The sequence below is a fragment of the Rattus norvegicus genome, chromosome 1 (genome assembly GCF_021556685.1).
Source record: "Rattus norvegicus strain SHRSP/BbbUtx chromosome 1, alternate assembly SHRSP_T2T, whole genome shotgun sequence".
NCBI classification, from domain to species: domain Eukaryota; kingdom Metazoa; phylum Chordata; class Mammalia; order Rodentia; family Muridae; genus Rattus; species Rattus norvegicus.
This window is the reverse complement of record NC_141534.1, coordinates 63,777,382-63,784,781: the sequence shown is the minus strand read 5'-3', so window position 1 is coordinate 63,784,781 and position 7,400 is coordinate 63,777,382.

Genomic DNA, 7,400 nt, shown 5'->3' with positions numbered 1-7,400 from the left:
ACTATTTCACCTGACATCATCTGAATATGTGATCTATTGCACTACAGGTCCACCCTGTTGGGAAAGCAAAAATACAAAGAGCAATCCACAAGACATTTTGCTCATTTTGAGTTAACACATATAGTAATTTCACTACATCTTTTTCATCATTTTTATTCTTTTCTTATTAAGTTATTTCTAGGGAATATTTGTAGTTTTTAACTACAATGCTTACACATAGTAAGGAGGAGTTACAACACCCTAGACCTGAGCAGAATCTCTGAGGAGGTATACTTCCACTGTCAATACAAAGACTTAAGGACCATGGGACACAGGAGCAACACCAAGGTCCCAATACCACACCATCAGCTCCCTGGCAGCCCCATGACCATCAAACTGCTTCTAAAGAAGCAATGGTGCCAGCCACTCATGACCAAGGCAGAGACAATGATGATGGTCGACCACCTGAACAGCATCTTATTTCCCCAAGTAAGAGCTCATTGAAGGACAACAGTTTTATGAAAACACCAGAAAATGGGGGTAAGGTAGAGGAGGATAAAGTCAGGCAAATATTTAGGCAAATTAGAGCAACTGTGAGCTAATGACATGAGCATGGTATAGTACACAGGGAACTCAAACCATATAAGATTATGTTGGACATAAATGGATAAGTTAAAATCATAGACTTTCTTTCACCTTAGAACACAAGTTGAACCAGGGCAATGCCGAACTGGCACTGTGGTGCTTTGTCTTTTGGAACTCCTGAACTCTTGCCCAGCAAACTTTATGATAGTCCACAAAATGACATTTGGACCTTAGTTTTACATGGTACTTAAAAAGTTAAGATCTTTACTCTGTATTCATACTAGATTTGAAAAGACTTGTTGTGGCAATTGTATTCTGCCACCTGTTGGGTGTTAGAAGAGATGGATAACCTGCTTAGCCTCTTAATGATACTCAACATGAAATATAGGATGACAGTCACTGATGTGATGATGTACCGCTGGTTAAAGGAAGACCGGAAGGCTTTCTCAAATCCCTATGAGGACTGAGCTCCATCACACAAGACCCTGTAATTGTGGACGACATGGAACATATTGAGTCCAGAGCCTAAGATATTACAATGTATAATCAACCCATGGGATCATGTTGCTTACTGTCCTGGCAAGTTTTCCAGGTGCAAGGCTGTACAACAGAGGCTCACACATTGAGTTCAGTTATTCCCTAACCTTGATGATAATGATTCATTCCCTTTGGGCTCAAGAGGAGTGGAAGCTACCCCACCCTAAGCACACTGGTCTCATCATCCTCCAATGGCGTTCTGTTTCCCTGCGGCCATAAACTGGTCCATGATTAGGCATAAGAGCACCTGGTGCTGCCCTTCTCTCTTCAGGCCACTCCAGATGACACCCACACTGGAGAAACCTGCATCCATGCCTCCAGTGTCGCCTGAATACACTAAAAAATCAGCCTCACTGAGAAGAACAATGAAAATAAGAACACAGAAGCCAATCTACTCTCCTGGTATGCCTCAGTAGGGAGAAAGTCTGTCCTCAGCTAGTGCCAGCCCAGAGGCTTTAGGGACAGACCAAGCAAAAGTGGTGTTCCTCCTGTAGAGAGTAAAAACTACACGCCCGAAAGCAGAACACTCTGTCCCCATAACTGAATGAAAGAGAGGAAAACAGGTCTACAGCACTCCTGACACACAGGCTTATAGGACAGTCTAGCCACTGTCAGAAATAGCAGAACAAAGTAACACTAGAGATAATCTGATGGCGAGAGGCAAGCGCAGGATCCCAAGCAACAGAAACCAAGACTACATGGCACCATCGGAGCCCAATTCTCCCATCAAAACAAACATGGAATATCCAAACACACCAGAAAAGCAAGATCTAGTTCCAAAATCATTTTTGATCATGATGCTGGAGGACTTCAAGAAAGACATGAAGAACTCCCTTAGAGAACAAGTAGAAGCCTACAGAGAGGAATTGCAAAAATGCCTGAAAGAATCACAAAAATCCCTGAAAGAATTCCAGGAAAACATAAATAAACAAGTAGAAGCCCATAGAGAGGAGATACAAAAATCCCTGAAAGAATTCCAGGAAAACATAAATAAACAAGTAGAAGCCCATAGAGAGGAGACACAAAAATCCCTGAAAGAATTCCAGGAAAACACAATCAAAGAGTTGAAGGAATTAAAAATGGAAATAGAAGCAATCAAGAAAGAACACATGGAAACAACCCTGGATATAGAAAACCAAAAGAAGAGACAAGGAGCTGTACATACAAGCTTCACCAACAGAATACAAGAGATGGAAGAGAGAATTTCAGGAGCAGAAGATTCCATAGAAATCGTTGACTCAACTGTCAAAGATAATGTAAAGCGGAAAAAGCTACTGGTTCAAAACATACAGGAAATCCAGGACTCAATGAGAAGATCAAACCTAAGGATAATAGGCATAGAAGAGAGTGAAGACTCCCAGCTCAAAGGACCAGTAAATATCTTCAACAAAATCATAGAAGAAAATTTCCCTAACCTAAACAAAGAGATACCCATAGACATACAAGAAGCCTACAGAACTCCAAATAGATTGGACCAGAAAAGAAACACCTCCCGTCACATAATTGTCAAAACACCAAACGCACAAAATAAAGAAAGAATATTAAAAGCAGTGAGGGAAAAAGGTCAAGTAACATATAAAGGGAGACCTATCAGAATCACACCAGACTTCTCGCCAGAAACTATGAAGGCCAGAAGATCCTGGACTGATGTTATACAGACCCTAAGAGAACACAAATGCCAGCCCAGGTTACTGTATCCAGCAAAACTCTCAATTAACATTGATGGAGAAACCAAGATATTCCATGACAAAACCAAATTTACACAATATCTTTCTACAAATCCAGCACTACAAAGGATAAGAAATGGTAAAGCCCAACATAAGGAGGCAAGCTATACCCTAGAAGAAGCAAGAAACTAATCGTCTTGGCAACAAAACAAAGAGAATGAAAGCACACAAACATAACCTCACATCCAAATATGAATATAAAGGGAAACAATAATCACTATTCCTTAATATCTCTCAATATCAATGGCCTCAACTCCCCAATAAAAAGACATAGATTAACAAACTGGATACGCAATGAGGACCCTGCATTCTGTTGCCTACAGGAAACACACCTCAGAGCAAAGACAGACACTACCTCAGAGTGAAAGGCTGGAAAACAACTTTCCAAGCAAATGGTCAGAAGAAGCAAGCTGGAGTAGCCATTCTAATACCAAATAAAATCAATTTCCAACTAAAAGTCATCAAAAAAGATAAGGAAGGACACTTCATATTCATCAAAGGAAAAATCCACCAAGATGAACTCTCAATCCTAAATATCTATGCCCCAAATACAAGGGCACCTACATACGTAAAAGAAACCTTACTAAAGCTCAAAACACACATTGCACCTCACACAATAATAGTGGGAGATTTCAACACACCACTCTCATCAATGGACAGATCATGGAAACAGAAATTAAACAGTGATGTCGACAGACTAAGAGAAGTCATGAGCCAAATGGACTTAACGGATATTTATAGAACATCTATCCTAAAGCAAAAGGATATACCCTCTTCTCAGCTCCTCATGGTACTTTCTCCAAAATTAACCATATAATTGGTCAAAAAACGGGCCTCAACAGGTACAGAAAGATAGAAATAATCCCATGCGTGCTATCGGACCACCACGGCCTAAAACTGGTCTTCAATAACAGTAAGGGAAGAATGCCCACATATACGTGGAAATTAAACAATGCTCTACTCAATGATAACCTGGTCAAGGAAGAAATAAAGAAAGAAATTAAAAACTTTTAAGAATTTAATGAAAATGAAGATACAACATACCCAAACTTATGGGACATAATGAAAGCTGTGCTAAGAGGAAAACTCATAGCGCTGAGTGCCTGCAGAAAGAAACAGGAAAGAGCATATGTCAGCAGCTTGACAGCACACCTAAAAGCTCTAGAACAAAAAGAAGCAAATACTCCCAGGAAGAGTAGAAGGCAGGAAATAATCAAACTCAGAGCTGAAATCAACCAAGTAGAAACAAAAAGGACTATAGAAAGAATCAACAGAACCAAAAGTTGGTTCTTTGAGAAAATCAACAAGATAGATAAACCCTTAGCCAGACTAACGAGAGGACACAGAGAGTGCGTCCAAATTAACAAAATCAGAAACGAAAAGGGAGACATAACTACAGATTCAGAGGAAATTCAAAAAATCATCAGATCTTACTATAAAAACCTATATTCAACAAAATTTGAAAATCTTCAGGAAATGGACAATTTCCTAGACAGATACCAGGTATCGAAGTTAAATCAGGAACAGATAAACCAGTTAAACAACCCCATAACTTCTAAGGAAATAGAAGCAGTCATTAAAGGTCTCCCAACCAAAAAGAGTCCAGGTCCAGACGGGTTTAGTGCAGAATTCTATCAAACCTTCATAGAAGACCTCATACCAATATTATCCAAACTATTCCACAAAATTGAAACAGATGGAGCCCTACCGAATTCCTTCTACGAAGCAACAATTACTCTTATACCTAAACCACACAAAGACACAACAAAGAAAGAGAACTTCAGACCAATTTCCCTTATGAATATCGACGCAAAAATACTCAATAAAATTCTGGCAAACCGAATTCAAGAGCACATCAAAACAATCATCCACCATGATCAAGTAGGCTTCATCCCAGGCATGCAGGGATGGTTTAATATACGGAAAACCATCAACGTGATCCATTATATAAACAAACTGAAAGAACAGAACCACATGATCATTTCATTAGATGCTGAGAAAGCATTTGACAAAATTCAACACCCCTTCATGATAAAAGTCCTGGAAAGAATAGGAATTCAAGGCCCATACCTAAACATAGTAAAAGCCATATACAGCAAACCAGTTGCTAACATTAAACTAAATGGAGAGAAACTTGAAGCAATCCCACTAAAATCAGGTACTAGACAAGGCTGCCCACTCTCTCCCTACTTATTCAATATAGTTCTTGAAGTTCTAGCCAGAGCAATCAGACAACAAATGGAGATCAAGGGGATACAGATCGGAAAAGAAGAGGTCAAAATATCACTATTTGCAGATGACATGATAGTATATTTAAGTGATCCCAAAAGTTCCACCAGAGAACTACTAAAGCTGATAAACAACTTCAGCAAAGTGGCTGGGTATAAAATTAACTCAAATAAATCAGTTGCCTTCCTCTATAGAAAAGAGAAACAAGCCGAGAAAGAAATTAGGGAAACGACACCCTTCATAATAGACCCAAATAATATAAAGTACCTCGGTGTGACTTTAACCAAGCAAGTAAAAGATCTGTACAATAAGAATTTCAAGACACTGAGGAAAGAAATTGAAGAAGACCTCAGAAGATGGAAAGATCTCCCATGCTCATGGATTGGCAGGATTAATATAGTAAAAGTGGCCATTTTACCAAAAGCAATCTACAGATTCAATGCAATCCCCATCAAAATTCCAATCCAATTCTTCAAAGAGTTAGACAGAACAATTTGCAAATTCATCTGGAATAACAAAAAACCCAGGATAGCTAAAGCTATCCTCAACAATAAAAGGACTTCATGGGGAATCACTATCCCTGAACTCAAGCAGTATTACAGAGCAATAGTGATAAAAACTGCATGGTATTGGTACAGAGACAGACAGATAGACCAATGGAATAGAATTGAAGACCAAGAAATGAACCCACACACCTATGGTCACTTGATTTTTGACGAAGGAGCCAAATCCATCCAATGGAAAAAAGATAGCATTTTCAGCAAATGGTGCTGGTTCAACTGGAGGGCAACATGTAGAAGAATGCAGATCGATCCATGCTTATCACCCTGTACAAAGCTTAAGTCCAAGTGGATCAAGGACCTCCACATCAAACCAGACACACTCAAACTAATAGAAGAAAAACTAGGGAAGCATCTGGAACACATGGGCACTGGAAAAAATTTCCTGAACAAAACTCCAATGGCTTATGCTCTAAGATCAAGAATCGACAAATGGGATCTCATAAAACTGCAAAGCTTCTATAAGGCAAAGGACACTGTGGTTAGGACAAAACGGCAACCAACAGATTGGGAAAAGATCTTTACCAATCCTACAACAGATAGAGGCCTTATATCCAAAATATACAAAGAACTCAAGAAGTTAGACAGCAGGGAAACAAATAACCCTATTAAAAAATGGGGTTCAGAGCTAAACAAAGAATTCACAGCTGAGGAATGCCGAATGGCTGAGAAACACCTAAAGAAATGTTCAACATCTTTAGTCATAAGGGAAATGGAATTCAAAACAACCCTGAGATTTCACCTCACACCAGTGAGAATGGCTAAGATCAAAAACTCAGGTGACAGCAGATGCTGGCGAGGATGTGGAGAAAGAGGAACACTCCTCCATTGTTGGTGGGATTGCAGACTGGTAAAACCATTCTGGAAATCAGTCTGGAGGTACCTCAGAAAATTGGACATTGAACTGCCTGAGGATCCAGCTATACCAGTCTTGGGCATATACCCAAAAGATGCCTCAACAAATAAAAGAGACACGTGCTCCACTATGTTCATCGCAGCCTTATTTATAATAGCCAGAAGCTGGAAAGAACCCAGATGCCCTTAAACAGAGGAATGGATACATAAAATGTGGTACATCTACACAATGGAATATTACTCAGCTATCAAAAACAACGAGTTTATGAAATTCGTAGGCAAATGGTTGGAACTGGAAAATATCATCCTGAGTGAGCTAACCCAATCACAGAAAGACATACATGGTATGCACTCATTGATAAGTGGCTATTAGCCCAAATGCTTGAATTACCCTAGATCCCTAGAACAAACGAAACTCAAGACGGATGATCAAATTGTGAATGCTTCACTCCTTCTTTAAATGAGGAAAAAGAATACCCTTGGCAGGGAAGGGAGAGGCAAAGATTAAAACAGAGACTGAAGGAACACCCATTCAGAGCCTGCCCCACATGTGGCCCATACATATACAGCCACCCAATTAGACAAGATGGATGAAGCAAAGAAGTGCAGACCGACAGGAGCCGGATGTAGATCGCTCCTGAGAGACACAGCCAGAATACAGCAAATACAGAGGCGAATGCCAGCAGCAAACCACTGTACTGAGAATAGGTCCCCTGTTGAAGGAATCAGAGAAAGAACTGGAAGAGCTTGAAGGGGCTCGAGACCCCAAAAGTACAACAATGCTAAGCAACCAGAGCTTCCAGGGACTAAGCCACTACCTAAAGACTATACATGGACTGACCCTGGACTCTGACCCCATAGGTAGCAATGAATATCCTAGTAAGAGCACCAGTGGAAGGGGAAGCCCTGGGTCCTGCTAAGACTGAAC